At 53.6% G+C, this 15,852-nt stretch overlaps 1 protein-coding gene across 3 annotated transcripts in view; it reads right to left on the bottom strand.

Moving 5' to 3' along the window:
* BACE2 (beta-secretase 2) overlaps nucleotides 1-15,852 on the bottom strand; it is a 91,772-nt gene that overhangs the window by 58,054 nt on the left and 17,866 nt on the right. The window lies entirely within an intron of this gene.

The raw sequence follows: 15,852 nt of genomic DNA, 5'->3' as shown, positions 1-15,852 counted from the left end.
CACTGGTGGGTGAGGACTGGGCAGGTTTCGAAATGTGAACAGCCAGTGTCTTCATGACAACGTGCTTCTGAGCCACTTTGCTGAGCGGTGACAGAGCCCTGGATCCAGGGGGCCCCACCTCTCACAAGCCTGCGTCTGGGCAGGACCCCACCTCGCTGCCCGTGCCTCGCTGCTCCCTGGTGCAGACTCTCAGTGAGCCAGCAATACCTGCTTGTGCCAATTACACATGCAAGTCTCTGCATGTCAGTCCTCAGTGGCCACCACCACAAACTCCAGGACATCCCAAGGGACCTCTGGCCAAGGGCTGGTTCCAGAGCAGTTTGAATCTAACGGGTTCTTCAGGACGTTCCCTTTAGGAGTGTCCTTGGGGACAGTCAGGACTTTATCCTCACGCCCTGGCCTGCCTAGACAAAGCTCACTCATTTTTCAAATGGCACCTGCTGTGGGGTTTTATTTTCCTCATTGTGTGTTGGTGCGACGAGTCCGGCCTGTCTGGGTCTTTACTGGCCTTCCTTTTCTCCAAGTAGCTTTCCTTTCAAAGAGCTTGAAAGTTGCTTGAGGGCAAAACAGATTTTCCTGTCTCCTTTTGTCATTCCCCACAATGACTACCTCAGGCATCTGCTAATCAGCTGACCTGTAGGGGTAAGAACACACCTGGGAGAAGGTGCACCTGCCAAGAAGCTGGAGGGAGATGGAGATCAAACTCCTGATATGTGCGCGCAAAGTATCTAGGTTTTCTAGAAATGGCTAGGGTGGGCTCACTTCATGTCCCAGGTGCTCTACAAAATAACCACACGTTTAGCTCTTAAATATCCAAGGATAACCAATGTTAGAATCAAGATGATGGGGGCACCTGGGTGGCTCAGTCGGTTAAGCATCTGACTTCGGCTCAGGTCATAGATGTCACGGTTCATGGGTTCGAGCCCCGTGACGGGCTCTGGGCTGACAGCTCGGAGCCTGGAGCCTGCTTCGGATTCTGTGTCTCCCTCTCTCTCTCTCTGCCCCTCCCCTGCTCGCACTCTCTCTCAAAAATAAATAAACATTAAAACATTTTTAAAGGAATTCAGACAACAGCAGAGGTTCTGGTGCCCTCTCATGTGCCCTGGTATTTACTGGAGCTTCCGGTACATTCTCTAGCTGCAGCAGCAAAGACCCTTCAAGCATCCAGGGCGGCATGAAGTGCCAGGAAGTGAACACAGCATCGGATGGCCTGAGACCTCCACCTGCCGGCTCCTCACCTGGACAGCTGGACAGCGCGCTCTGCCGCCTCCCAGAAGTCCGGACAGCCCCAGACCCAGCTGTTCCCTGTAGTCACGGGCTCCTCCCTGCAGTCACGGGCTCCTCCCTGCCTCACTGCCTTGCCCCCACCAGTGTCTCAGGGCAGGGAGAAACGCGAGAAGGGTGACTCCGGCAAACCTTGCCTCATGTGCCCCAGAGACCAAATATGCTTAAACTCAGAGACCCTGAACGGAACGAAAGCCAAGTGTGGTCAGGAAAGCGAAGAGCCCTCCAAGACGATGACCCACCTGACCGTTCTACCACCAGCCAAAACCTACATCCAGACTGTGCGTGTCTCCCACTGTCTGTCCCTCCTTAATCTTCTGCTGATGCACGGGGCAATCACCTTGCAGAAAGTCATTTGCTCGTCACTGCAGGAGGGCAAAACATCGCGTTAAAGGAAAGAACTGGGTGACGCGTCCAGTTAGTGATTAGCAGCTGGAGATCTCTCAGATATCACTGTCTCTTTTTCAGCAGGTTAATAGATAGGAAAATGAGCAGATCGTTTAAATAATGGCTCATTGAACACAACGATCCCTAATTACATTAGCCGCCCATCTGCTGAAGTCGGCCGGCAAGCAGAACCCGCAAGCAGCGGCATTTTCCGGCCCAGCTACACGGGCTGTTTGCCCACAGTTATTACGCGTGATTATAGGCGCTGATCTTGTTAACCAGGTTCTTTCTCCGCTTCGGTTCTGGAGATGAATCTCATTTACTTAAACACATCTTGTTGAAGAAAGCAAAAATAATTGCCACGCACCATTTCTCCACAATCTAAAATTAAGGTTGTTTTATAAAGAACGGGGTGGGGGGGGAATCACTTTCAAAGGGCTCCACTTAACACAAACAGATGTTACCGAACTCAGCTAAGAGGAGCTTGATTATACGATTTATTCAGGCTCCGCGCTCACGCACGCTTGGGCTTTCACTACTGCAACGAGGCTCCTACTAGAAAAACACACGTCAAGGGCCACATGGATTCCTCAGCTCCTTTTGGAGGAAAAAAGAAACAAAAAAAAACCAGCAGTGAAGGTTTTCCACAGGGTGCTCAGGGCTTGGCAGGTTAATTCTGGCCGTACAGGTGGAGGTTAGGAGCGCGGGATCTGGGGTGCGGGAGGGTTGATGCGGGGGTCCCTGTTTTAAGAACCGAAGTGAACCCCAGATCAGACACGGCTGATCTCCTTCCGGACACAGGAGTTACGGCTCCCTCTGCAGTGAAAACCCATCCCCGGGGTGGTTTTACCGCAGGGAGGGAGGGTCCCTGAGTTTTGAAACTTTCCAGACACAACCCCCACCCCGGTAGCAAGACTGGAGAGGCGAAGGGTGGGGGAGATTTCATCACACATCCAGAGCCCGGGCCCTTAATGGTGTCCATTCATAGGCTGCTGGCTTCAGGTTCATTTTCCGCCAACGGTCCCAGGATACGCTCTGCACCTTCTCTAAAGCAGAGCAGCATGACAATACAGTGGCTTCAGGGTCTGTGACGCCTGGATTTGGGCCCCGGCTTAGCCTCCTACTGGCTGGCTGTGGGAGCTCAGGTAAATGACACACCCTCTCCGGGCATTGGTGTCCTCATCCACCTGTGAAGCGGAAGGCTAAAGGCTGCTGTTCTGAGGGGCACCTGAGATCGTTCACGTGTGGTGCGCCCAGAATTGTGCCCTGCTCACCGGGATGTTTTAACTTCTCAAAGGGGTTGGAGCGACTCTGTCCGCCCTCGTCTGCGGGCTGACTTGCATCGCGGTGTATCAGCGCCAGAACTGGCACGGGGTCCCCGGGGGGGGGGGCACTGCGGCCACTCCCCTGCAGCAGGCGGTGCCCGCGTGAACGTGGCCATGTGCCGAAACACCGGGGTGGTGGCCCGGGCGCCAGGAGCACCCACACTCGGCTCAGACTCTAAACCCCAGGGCCAGCGAGGCCGCTTCACTCCACCAGTCCTTCTTCCACACTCGGTCCCCTGGGGGACTGGGACCCTCCACCTCCTTTCCTCTTCCCTCTGCCTCCATTTCCACGAGTCTCTGTGTCCCGTATGTTCCATGCGCCGGACCTTTCCTCGAGCTGTTCCGCTTCCTCTGCCTCCTTGGGTCACCCCAGCGGCTTCGATGCACTAGCCCTGAGCACAGAGCTCAATAAAGGTTTGCTGAGTCAATGAATGAGTGGTGCCGTCTGTACTCAGAGCTGGAGCCAGTTAATCTCCGCCCTCCGGATGGGTTTTCCTAGTGTCTGATGCCCTCAGGGCTTCGGGGGTTCCACTGGGCTCCCGGTTTCTCTCCCATGGCGCCTCTAGTGGCCGTCCTTACCCTCTGGGGCCACCGCGGAGTGGAACTCACACTTGGGTGATGGGTGACGGGGGAGGGGGGGCTGTGGCAGGACCCACCGGGCCCGTGCCCCACCCTCAGCAGCCTGACCGCCCTTCGCACCTCAAGGCTAACCAGCAAAGGTGATGTTGGTGAACGAGATCCTGGTGAACAGCCTGCACAACTCTGAAGCTCCGACTTCTTGCACATGCTTCTCCCAGCCAGCCCCCGGGGAGCGCAGGAGGGCGGCAGAGAGATGGGCTTTCCCGCTGATGGGAAGTCCACATGACCTGGCCCCGCCCCCACAAGGCAAAGGAACCCTCTAAGCACCTAGGGTCTCAAATACCCTTTTGTCCCCCGTGGAAGACGCAGTGGCGGTAGAGCGTGGGGGCACTGCCCGGATTCCCCACTGCCCGGCTGCGAGAGGTCACCTGGCCTCTTCCCCCAAGGTCACGCCCTTCCTGGGGACAGCCACAGATAATGACGAGTGACACTGGATAACAAAGGCTTGGCCACGTCCGCCAAACTCGGGAGGGCTCTGCAGGGCCCTCCTAGTGCCTGAGTGCCCCGGGGCGGGGGGGGGGGGGCAGTTGAGGCCACCTTTGGGCTTCATCAGACCCTCTGCCCACTCCTGCTTCCTCGGCCCCTCATGGATCCTAAGAGCACTACCGTGAACGCCCCGCAGCTACACTCTGCTCAGAGCCTGCTCCTCGGAGCCCAGCCCACACCGGCCCTCTCGGCTGGACACGTGCTCCAGGAGCACTTCTCCAAGGGCTTCCCTCTGAACAGAACCTCAGTAGGTACCTAAGCCTGGTTCGTAAATGGGGAGTCTCCAAAGCAGAGGCCTGGGCCTGTCTCCCAAAGCAGACAGAGCCAGATGCCTCCCCAAGCGTCAAAGGCGAGGGACAGAGGCCCCCCCCCCAGTGAAGCGGTGAGATCTGGTCTCCACTTGGCCGCTAGCTGGCTGTACAGTCACTTTTAAGTTCTATGTAGTTAAGTAATCTCTACACCCGACATGGGGCTCCAATTCACGAGCCTGAGATCAAGAGTCGGAAGCAATTCCAGCTGAACCAGCCAGGCGCCCCGGGAATAGTCCTCTTTGGCCCTGAGTTTGCTCATCTGTAAAACGGGAGGGAATAGTTTCAGCCTTCGAAATCTGTGCGCCTAAGTCTAGCTGTTGCCCACAGAATTCAGACAAGGAAGGACATTTGGAGCCTGGGTCTCCCCCAGTGTGCAGGGGCACCCCACAAGGCTGGGCTTCCTCCGGGCAGAGTTGGCCTAAGGCTCAGCCCCCAGCAGCCCGGACAGGGCATCAGCCTCCCGGGTCCAAGGACAGTTTTCATTGTGAGTAGCAACGGCCTCAGAGCACACATGGAAAGAGGCAACAGAACCCTCTAAACCCACCTCCAAGCCCTGATGAAGCTGTGTCTGTGGGTTTCCGGCTCTTGCTCTCAGCCTCACCTATGAACGTGGTGTTCTAGGCCTCCGCCTGTGCTGTAGGCTGCAGAGACTGGAGACAACATCGACACGCCAAGTCCTGGGAGTGGTCAGGCACGCAGGGCTGCCCTGACCGGTGACCAGCAACGCCAGGGCCAGGGCCAGGAGCCCATGTGTCACTGGGCTCACCGTAGCCGGTGTCAAGCCCGAAGAAGGGTGGGCTGTTGGCTACATCTTCAAGAATCAAAACAGTCCGGGGGTCTGCTTCTCTGCCCCTTGGACACAGAAGTCAAGCACAGACTCCTGGGGGCACTGCCATAAGCAGCCTCACAACGACCAAGCTTCTGGAAGAGCAGTTGGAAGCCACAACGCTTGCTTGTTTGCAAAGGGATATTCCGTGACAGGTGGCCTGGATGATTCCGTTTGCTTGCCCGGCCCCTCCCTCTTGTAGGTAAACTGGGGAGGGGGCTGGGGAGGTGGAGGCCTCTCTTCTATGGAGATGTCACAGCCCTGGACACCTCCCAGGCTGGAGTCTCCCTTGGCCTCTGGGCTTATGTAAGCTACCTGTTGTCAGGATGCGATTACACTGACAGAGGAAGGCGGATATTTAAGCAGTCATGTGTCAGAGTTACAAGGCTAGACCTCGTTTCCTGAGGCCAATGATAATAATGATTCTCTTTGTCATGGAGAAGAAAATTCACGCTAAATGGCGCTTTTTAAAGAAAGCACTATTAAAAAGTTCAAAAGCAGCGGCTGGCTCAGTGACTTTGGCTCAGGTTACGACCTCACGGTTCATGGGTTCAAGCCACGCGTCGGGCTCTGTGCCGACAGCTCAGAGCAGGAGCCTGCTTCGGATTCTGTGTCTCCCTCTCTCTCTGCTCCCTTCCCTACTCACTCTCTATCTGTCTCTCTCAAAACTACACATTAAAAAAAGTTTTTTAAAGAAAATCATTAAACAAAATAAAATAAATAAAAAGCTCAAAAGCAGGTATGTCCCATATTCGGGTGACTGTGGAGGGAGGGAAACTTCTATTTCCAGAAGGCAAGGTAGCCTCTTCCTTCCCAAAGAGACAACTAACCGCTCCGTCCCCAAAATCCATTATAGGTTTCCAGGGATCTTAGGAGACATCGTTTTAGCTTAAAATCAGCCCTTTCTGCACATTTTCTGAAGGAGTTTAAGCAGACTCTCATCAAAGGTATGACGTCTTCACTCTCAAGATATTTCCGGAGTTTCACTAAATGCTCCCTTGTGCTCAAGAGTTGGTAACCGCAATTGAGAAGCCATTTCAGATCTAAACTTTCCGAAAAGAGACACGGGATTAACTTCGCCCAGGTTCCCACGTTCAAGTACTGCCAGTTTTTAGTCAACGTTAGGAAGAAAGACAAAGCGTTTACACTTGTACTGCAGCAACGGGCAAGACCGTCAAGTTGCCGTTATTATAAAACGGCTACTTTTGGCCATTATTCTAGACAGTAAGAGTCATGTTCTTAATCGTGGTGAAATACACATAACGTTTGCCCTCTTAACCATTCTGGAGTCTGCAGGTCAGCGCTGTTACGTCCATTCCCACCGCTGTAACAGCCACCCCCCGCCGTCCACCTCCAGAACTTACTCGTCTTCCCCAAATTGAAACTCTGTCCACTGGAAACACTAACGCCTCATTCCCTCCTCCAGCCCCCACCACCCTACCCGCCGACGCTGGGACTCTGACTCTCCAGTGGGATCCCACAGTTTTTCTCTGTGTCTGTCAGATTTCGCTCAGCATCATGTCCCCGAGGTTCATCCACGCTGTAACCGGTGTCAGAATGTCCAGAACGTCCTTCCTTTTTAGGGCCGAACAATAATCCACCGTATGGATATATCACATTGTGGTTATCACTCGTCCGCCAACAGACACCCACACTGCTTGCACCTGTTGGCTATGGCGCTAAGGCTGCTGAGAACACGGGTGTGCAAATATCTCTTCGAAATTCTGTTTCAAGTCTTTGGGGAAGATTATTTTTTCCGATAAATATTTAGTGAGCAGCTACCATGTGCCCGGGGCCACGGCGACAAAGAAGATTGGGTGTTGGTTTAGTGTCCCACTTTAGTTCAGGTCATTGTCTCATGGTCCGTGAGTTCGAGCCCCGCGTCAGGCTCTGGGCTTATGGCTCGGAGCCTGGAGCCTGTTTCCGATTCTGTGTCTCCCTCTCTCTCTGCCCCTCCCCCGTTCATGCTCTGTCTCTCTCTGTCCCCAAAAAAATAAATAAAAAACGTTGAAAAAAAAAATTATCTTTTAAAAACAGCTTTCTCTTTTATGATGGCCTTCAGTCTCTGCTGAATCAACTGTAGGACGGGAAAATGAATGAAGCACACACAATCAGAGATTAATTACTTGAGGTTTGTCCAATGAATTAAAAGTTTAATGTCTAAGTCCTTTCCCCTGCTACACAACACACTTAAGAAAAATAACTCCCTCTGTTTTATGATGCTGTTTGTCAAAGGTACTGTAGTCAATGTTAAGTGTGTGAAACACAAAAGAATGAGACTAGGGACGTGAAATGCCGACTACACAACCTGTTACTGTACCGTGAATAAACAGCGCTGAACTCACCAGCCATGGGAACGCAAGCTGGTGCAGCCACTCTGGGAAACAGTACGGAGGTTCCTCAAAAAACTAAAAACAGAACTACCCTACGACCCAGCAATTGCACTACTAGGCATTTATCCCCGGGATACAGGTGTGCTGTTTCGAAGGGACACAGGCACCCCCATGTTTATAGCAGCACTATCAACAATAGCCAAAGTATGGAAAGAGCCCAAATGTCCATCGATGGATGAATGGATAAAGGAGATGTGGTATATATACACAATGGAGTATTACTCGGCAATCAAAAAGAATGAAATCTTGCCATTTGCAACTGCGTGGATGGAACTGGAGGGTGTTATGCTAAGCGAAATTACAGAAAGCCAAAAATCATATGACTTCACTCATATGAGGACTTTAAGAGACAAAACAGATGAACATAAGGGAAGGGAAACAAAAATAATACGAAAACAGGGAGGGAGACAAAACAGAAGAGACTCCTAAATATGGAGAACAAACAGAGGGTTACTAGAGGGGTTGTGGGAGGGGGGATAGGCTAGATGGGGGAGGGGCACTAAGGAATCTACTCCTGAAATCATTGTTGCACTAGATGCTAACTAACTTGGATGTAAATTTTTAAAAAATAAAAAAAATAAAATTGAAACAAAAAGCAATAAATATAAAGATCCAAAAAAAAAAAAAAAAACCCTCACTGGCCAAACGGACTTGCCAGGTTAGCCTCACACAGTTTTATGAAAATACACGTTCAATACGATCATGGAAGTGCTTTGGAAGCAGACAGTGTGACTTAAACCCTAAGCGTCGCAAAGGCACGAAAGCCATCTAGCGACACTGATGCTTCTACGTGATGAGGGGCTGGGTAAGAATCCTTGTACTCAGCTTACCGTGGAACGGGACCGAGCCTTTGCAACGACACCTTCTCAAAATCGAAAGCATTAAGCCCGTTTTGCATCATGTCTTTGCACTGCTGTCTGATGGGCCCAAACCGGGAAGGTGTCACCCAGAAAGGCCATTGTTTTGGGTTTGCTGGCCTTTGCTAATTTCAGGCCAGCCATTTAAGAAACAGGCTACTTCTATGTGATTTGTAAAAGGCTTTGATGGTCTTTTCTTGTGAAACCCACGAGGGGAAAAAAGTGTTTTAATAGGCATATGGCGATCAAAGAGATCATTCTCCGCTAAAAAGATTTTTTAAAGCCCTTCCAAGTAAATTCCTCTCAGGAAAGACATTAAATCTCCATTGATCTTCACATTTTTACGGTGTCCAGATATTTTGAAAGAATGCTAACCCAAAAGAGAAGTGACAGATGCCTCCCTCTTTTGTCTCCACGCCAGTGAAATACAGATATTTCCCTAATTAGAGTACAGAACAGCCGCACACAAATCTTCCAGAACATTCTAGAGGCAGGAAAAACTAAGACTTGGCTAAAAAAGAATGCAACATACTAACCTCGGCAAGATCTCCGACATACGTGTGAGAGAACCCTTCTGTATGACATCTAAATGCCCTTGATGCAGCAAAGGTAGAGACAGATCCCACCCACCCCTCCCAACTCCCACCCACCCCTCCCAACTGCCACCACCACCCACTCAGGATGGCACAGCACCGATGCCCCCGACTCTCTTCCGCATCGTCAGCACATCCCCCCAGGATCGCTCCCACCTGCTTACAAACGGGCTGTTCCATTTCCCATCTGGACAAACGCAACAACCCACAACTGTCTTCGCCTCAGAGCTTCCTACAGCCACGGCCCCTGCGCACCTGTAGGGAAACCCCTTGCAAGAGGTGACTGTGCTTGGGGTGCCTGGGGGGCTCGGTGGGGTAAGCGTAGGACTCTTGGTTTTGGCTCAGGTCACGATCTCAGGGTTCGTGGGTTCAAGCCCCACGTGGGGCTCTGTGCTGACGGCGCGGAGCCTGCTTGGGATTCTCTCTCTCTGCCCCTCCCCTCCTCTCTGTCTCTCTCAAAAATAAATAAATAAACTTAAAACATTTCAAAGAAAGAGGTGACTGTACTTATTCACGGCTTCAAAGCCCTCTGCTTCCTTCTCTCTTGAACTGCTGGGGACAGCTCTTACCCACATCACACACCAAGACCAACCGCTAGACCTCCCGCCCCTTGGCCATCAGGGCATTTGGACCTTTCCTGAGTCCCCACCTTCCCCCTGCCCCCCCGCCCCCCGGACACGACCACTTTCCTGTTCTCCTCCCATCCCCCTACTGCTCCTCCTCGGGCCCCCAGACCATTCCTCCTCACCTCCCCAGCCTCCAAGTTCTGGGGTGTCTCAGGGCCCGTCCTCGGACCTCACCTCTGCGTCCAGGCTCACGCTGCGGGAGACCACGTCTAATCTCATGGCTTCACAAGGCTGCTCTCACGGTGACACTCTTGTGGAACCCCACGTGCATATTCAGCTGCCACTGAAGGGATCTCAATTTAGCATTTCCAAGACTAATCTCCTAATTTTACCTTCTTGACCACGTAGCTGCCAGCCACCTTTCCTCTTACTGACACACCGGCGTGCTCCACATGGGGCCTCCTGGGGGCACCTCTAACACGCAAGCACACATCCTCCTCAGGGCCTTTGCCCTGGCTATTCCCTCCGCCTGGAACACCCTTCCCCACATACCTCACTCTCTCGGTCTTCAGGCCTCTGCTCCAGGGCTGCCTCATTGAAGACCCCTCCCCTGACCACCCCGCAGCACCCAAGAACACCCCCCCACGCCCAGCATGCCTTTGTCTGCGTTTCAATCCACCTTCCAAGTAGCAGCGTATTTACTGGATCGGTCTCTTCTCCCTAAATGTAACACCAGATGTACTGTGGCTGTGGCTCACTGCGGTACCCTCCGTGCCTGGGGGGGGGGGGGGGGGGCGCACCCCCCCAGGGGGGTCACATGACCACTGACATGTGTCGATGCACATCAAATATCTGCTGAGTGTGCTTTGTGACAAGTGAGTTAGAGTAACTGCCTTACCAGTTAACCAAACTCGGACACCAGGCTGCATTTTATTGAGAAACATAAAAACAGAAGAACTGAATCTAAGGGGTCATCGTTTTGTCCACTGGAATCATCCCAGGAACCACTATATATAATCTCCAACCCAGAGAACAGAACCTGGAATCCATACCATTCTTTGAATGCTTATTTATTTTTAGGAGACAGCGCACGAGTGGGGCGGGGGGCAGAGAGAGAGGGAGACACAGGATCCGAAGCGGGCTCCGGGCTCCGAGCCGTCAGCCCGGAGCCCGACGCGGGGCTCGAACTCACGGACCGCAAGATCACGACCTGAGCCGAAGTCGGACGCTTAACCAACTGGGCCCCCCCAGGCGCCCCTGAAGTGTTCCTTCTCTTTAATACAGGAAGGATGCAGAGGACACTCATCATCATGGGCCCTGAGTGACGTACCAAATGGCTGCATCACTCTACAGCACACCGGAAACTAATATAACACTGTGGTAACTATACTTCAGTAAAGAGCACCTGACTCTCGACTACGATCTGCGTCCACCGCACATCCGTGCCACGATACACACAACACTGGATGACAGTCCCCCCGCCCACTTATCACAAACGCCTGCGCAAACAATTCACAGTCAAAGTCGTCTTACGTGATTTCACTATTCCTTACGACATTAAAAGCCAACATCAGCCCAAAACCGGATTTATGCCTGATAAAGACCCGCACACTCCCAAGCACGCTGTCCTGTGCGGAGCATGGAACTGTTCGCATCCCCCGCAGGTTCTAAAACAATCAACTTTTAGGGGCGCCTGGGTAGCTCAGCCGGTTAAGGGTCGGACTCTTGGTTTCAGCTCAGGGCGCGAGGTCACTGTTTCGTGGGTTCGAGTCCCGCGTCGGGCTCCGGGCTGACAGTGTGGGGCCTGCTTGGAACTCTCTCCCTCTCTCTCTGCCCTTTTTCCCTGCTCACGCTCTCTCCCTCAAAAATGAAGAAATAAACTTAAAAAAAAAAACAAACAATCAACTTTTGGCGTTAATCACTAACAACAGGCCTAAAGGATGCCGGGAGAATATGGATTACATGCTTGCGATTGCAGAAACTGACACACTTTTTCTCCTCCGCTGTCAGAATGGCTATGCCTCAGAGAGGAGTGTGAACACACACTTGGGAAAAGCATTCCACCTCCCGATCTCCTGCTCTGATTTACACGAGAGCCCGCGGCCGTGGCCCACAGCTCCTACCCGGCACCCAGGCACACCTCGCAGCTCCCGCACAAAGTGGACGTTCGCACCGGCCGTTCTGTCTTAAATCTCCTCTCCCCGGAGGATGCCTCTGCCAGGTTTGAGATCAATGAACTGCGAGACAGGCGAGACGGTAAGAATCCAAGCTGAAAGCCTCATACGCTTAAGTGCCAGGCCTCGTACAAAACATTCCAGTCCTTCTGGTTTCAACTGCTCAGAAAGGCAGGTGGCTGGCTGGCCCGGGCCCCCGGATCACTGGCCATAAAAGAAGCCATAATTTTCTGATGCACCTGAATGTCACAATTTCTCCCAAGTGGATGTGTCTTGATTCGCGAAAAATAAATAAGCTTAACTCTATTAAATGTGCTTCTCCTGGGCGCCAGGGGCGGCTCAGTCATTAGCACCTGACTTTGGCTCAGGTTGTAATCTCACAGTTTGTGAGTTCGAGCCCGCATGGGTGAGCCCTTGCCCCACGAGTGGTGAGCTTGTGCCCTGGGTGAGACCAAATCTCTCCTTCCCTCTCTCTCTGCCCATCGGGGGATTCTTCCTCTCTCTCTCTCTCTCTCTGACCCTCACTCACCTGCACCCTCTCTCTCAAAAAATGTTTCTCTTAAATCTGCCATTAGTGCGGTAAGAACACAGTCGTTTGACCTGCAGCGTGCTATCTTAGCATTCGCTGATTGAAGAATAAAAGACTTAATAAGAGCTGGGTTTTTTTATTTGTTATTTTGAGGGAGAAAGAGAGAACACCAGCAGGGGAGGAGCAGAGAAAAGGAGAGAAAGAATCCCAAGCTGGCTCCGCACCATCAGCACAGAGCCCCATGCGGGGCTCGAACTCTCGAACCACAAGATCATGACCTGAGCCAAGAATGAGAGTCGATGTTTAACCGATGGAACCACCAGGTGCCCCAGACCTGTTTTTTATGGTCCAGAAAATAAAGCCTGATGGGATATCACAGCAAAAGAACATTTCTATCAGGGAAGGCCCGCCCCCCCGTCCTCCTTCCTTGCCCGGTGACCAAGGGCAGTGTGGGAAAAGCGGGGAGACCTCCGGACGGCCACGTGCCCTAGGACCCCATCGTGCACTGGGACCCCATCCTGCGCTGGGACGGAGGCAGGGCGCGTCAGTTGGCTCAGACTAGTGTCTTAACAGAAATCCATCTCCTCATAGCTCTGGAGGCTGGAAGTCCAAGGTCAAGGAGTCAGCGGGGCCGGTTTCCTCTGCGGCCTCTCTCCTGGGTGCGTGGATGGCCACCTTCCTGCTGCCTCTCCAGGTGGCTGGTCCTCTGTGCCCGTGCACCCTGCCACCGGCACCCTCACCTCTCAGAAGGTCAAGGGGCAAAGAACTAGGGCCTGACAGCCTCTTTTATTGCAGGCACCTTTCAAAGGCCCTACCTCCAAATACAGTCACATTCGGAGGTACTGGGTTTAGGGGGGGCACGCAGGGGAGACACACAATGCAGCCCTAACAGAAGCCGGGCCCACACAGCGCTGGGACACGGCCCAAAGATCACACGGTTTCAGTCCAAGTCCCCATGCGCAAGCATGCACAGACATCCAAACCCAGAGTAAGACGGGAAGGACAGATGGGATGACCCTTGTCTTCTCTGCTTCCCGGAGCTTCTGCAGCTCAGGACACTTGCCAGAGACCAAGTGAGGCACGCGGTGCCCGAATTTAAAGTTCCAAAGATTTGCCTTTTGTTGTTCCTTTTTTTTTTTTTTTTTTGAAGTAGGCTCCACGACCAAAGTGGGGTTTGAACCCACCACCCTGAGATCGAGGGTTGCACACTCTACCGACTGAGCCAGCCAGGCGCCCCTAGAGTTCCACAGATTTGGACAGACTCACGCAGTAAGCAAAGTGCTTCGCGTGTCCCCCTCACCAGCTGCAGGAAGCTGAGCACACATGGCAGGAGAGGGGATTCTACTCAGGGTTCACAAGAGGAGGCTGTCTGCAGGGGTGTGGGGAGTAGGGAGAGACTGTCCACAGGGGTGTGGAGGGGGAGGGGCCGTCCACAGGGTATGAAGATGGGAGGGGCTCTCTGCAGGGATGTGGGGGGTTGTCCACAGGGGGAGGGGAGGCTGTCAGCAGAGGTGGCTGGGGAGGGCTATCTGCTGGGGTGTAGGGGGTAGGGAGGGGCTGTCCACAGGAGTGGGGAGGTGGGAGGGGCTGTCTGCAGGGATGTGGGGGGGGTGTGCGCAGGGGGTGGGGGCTGTCTGTAGGAGTGGGGGGGAGGGGCTGTCTGCTGGGGTGTGGGGGGGTAGGGAGGGGCTGTCTGCAGGGGTATGGAGGGGGGAGGGGCTGCCCACAGGGGTGTGGAGGTGGGAAGGGCTGTCTGCAGGGATGTGGGGGGGGTGTCCGCAGGGGGGGAGGGGTGCTGTCTGCAGGGGTGGTGGGGGAGAGGCTGTCTGTTGGGGTGTGGGAAGGGGTAGGATCACAGAGCCAGGTGGCCAGGGGCCTGCGGCCCAGGGAGGAGGGGCAAGGTGGGCCGGGTCCTGGAAGAGGTCAGGGCTCGACAGCCGCCGTGCTGGAGGGAAGCCCAGCCACCCTGAACCCGGAGCGGAGAGGGGGAGGGGGTGGGATTTCCACACCAGCTTCTCTCACCCCTCATCCCAAGCCAAGGGAAAAGGGAGCCTGAGCGGTGCAGTTCATAGAAGCTGGCCCCCAGACCGCGTCCCAGGAAAACCAGCTCCTCCTTGGGGCCCCCCGTGTGGTGCCATGTGCACTCGGTCACCCAGATCAGATGCCACCCGCACAGGCGTCCCTAGCACCTTGCTCCTAGCCGGCCTCCTCCCCCTCCTCCCCTTTCCAGCAGCATCCACCAGAAGGAGGCAGGGAGGCAGGCAGGAGTGAGAACCAGAGGGAGGACGGAGGGGAGCCAGCAGGCTGGGGGGGGGGGGACCCACACGCCTCCCCACCTACGCAGGTGGGAAAAGTCAAGCAAATCCAAGCCGCACCCTGACTTCTGCGGTTGCCCGTAAAAAAGCGGACAGCGCCACAACTCAGGCGGGCGTAAGTGACACCCGCCGATGGGAAAGGGGAGACACCACACGCAGGCTCTGCCCGGCCATCGCTGCTGGGAGTTGATATTTATGGTTTAGATAAAGCTTCCGACTGCCCGGCGCTATCCTGGGGCTGCTCCGGGAGAGGCGCTTATTAAACAAGGCAGCCCGCACATCTTCCAGAAGGCCGGGCGTCCGAACAGGCTGGCGGATGAACCAATGAATGCCTCTTTCCTGGGCGTCTATGCTATTCCAAGACACCCACGAACTCAGCTCATCGATGAGCAGTTTCTCTTGAATGGAACCAGCCCCACCCCCCCTTACAGGGCACCCGATTTCTCACAGACTAGTGACTCTGAAAATTGGTGGAGAAATTAGTCCGTCAAGAAAAATATTCTTGGGGCGCCTGGGTGGCTCAGTCGGTTGAGGGTCCGACTTCGGCTCAGGTCACGATCTCGCGGTCCGTGAGCTCGAGCCCCGCGTCGGGCTCTGGGCTGATGGCTCGGAGCCTGGAGCCTGCTTCAGATTCTGTGTCTCCCTCTCTCTCTGCCCCTCCCCCGCTTGCACTCGGTCCCTCTCTCTCTCAAAAATAAACATTAAAAACAGTTTTTTAAAAAAGAAAAAGAGTTTTGAGTACTCAGCCCCATGCATGTATACATCTAGGACTTACATGCTAAGAGCGAGTTTAGCAGTGGTTCAGGGCACAAGATCGGGGCCCAGACCAGCTGTTTTCAAATCCTGGCTCTGCTCGCCCACCAGCTATGCCTCAGGTTCCTCATCTGTGAAATGGGGATGATGAATCCTAAACTTTCACCTTCCCTAATGTCAATCGGTAGTTCTAGCAAACTAACCAGAAGGCGCTACTTCTCTCTAGGTGGTTGGTTTTTTGTTTTTTTTTTTTTTTCCTTAAGTAATTAAAATTCTTTGGAAGATTTCTACACAGGTAATAAATGGTCTCCAAGGGTTCAAAAGTGTTTATGCACATAGCAAACATACCATTTCCGGGTGGCAGAAGTTAAATAATGATGGAAACATTTAAAGATATCATCTTTGGGGGTGTGC

The sequence above is a fragment of the Neofelis nebulosa genome, chromosome 5 (assembly GCF_028018385.1).
Source record: "Neofelis nebulosa isolate mNeoNeb1 chromosome 5, mNeoNeb1.pri, whole genome shotgun sequence".
In the NCBI taxonomy this organism is placed as follows: Eukaryota; Metazoa; Chordata; class Mammalia; order Carnivora; family Felidae; genus Neofelis; species Neofelis nebulosa.
Note: the sequence above shows the minus strand (reverse complement) of the source record. Positions and strands in the feature narration are given on the sequence as shown.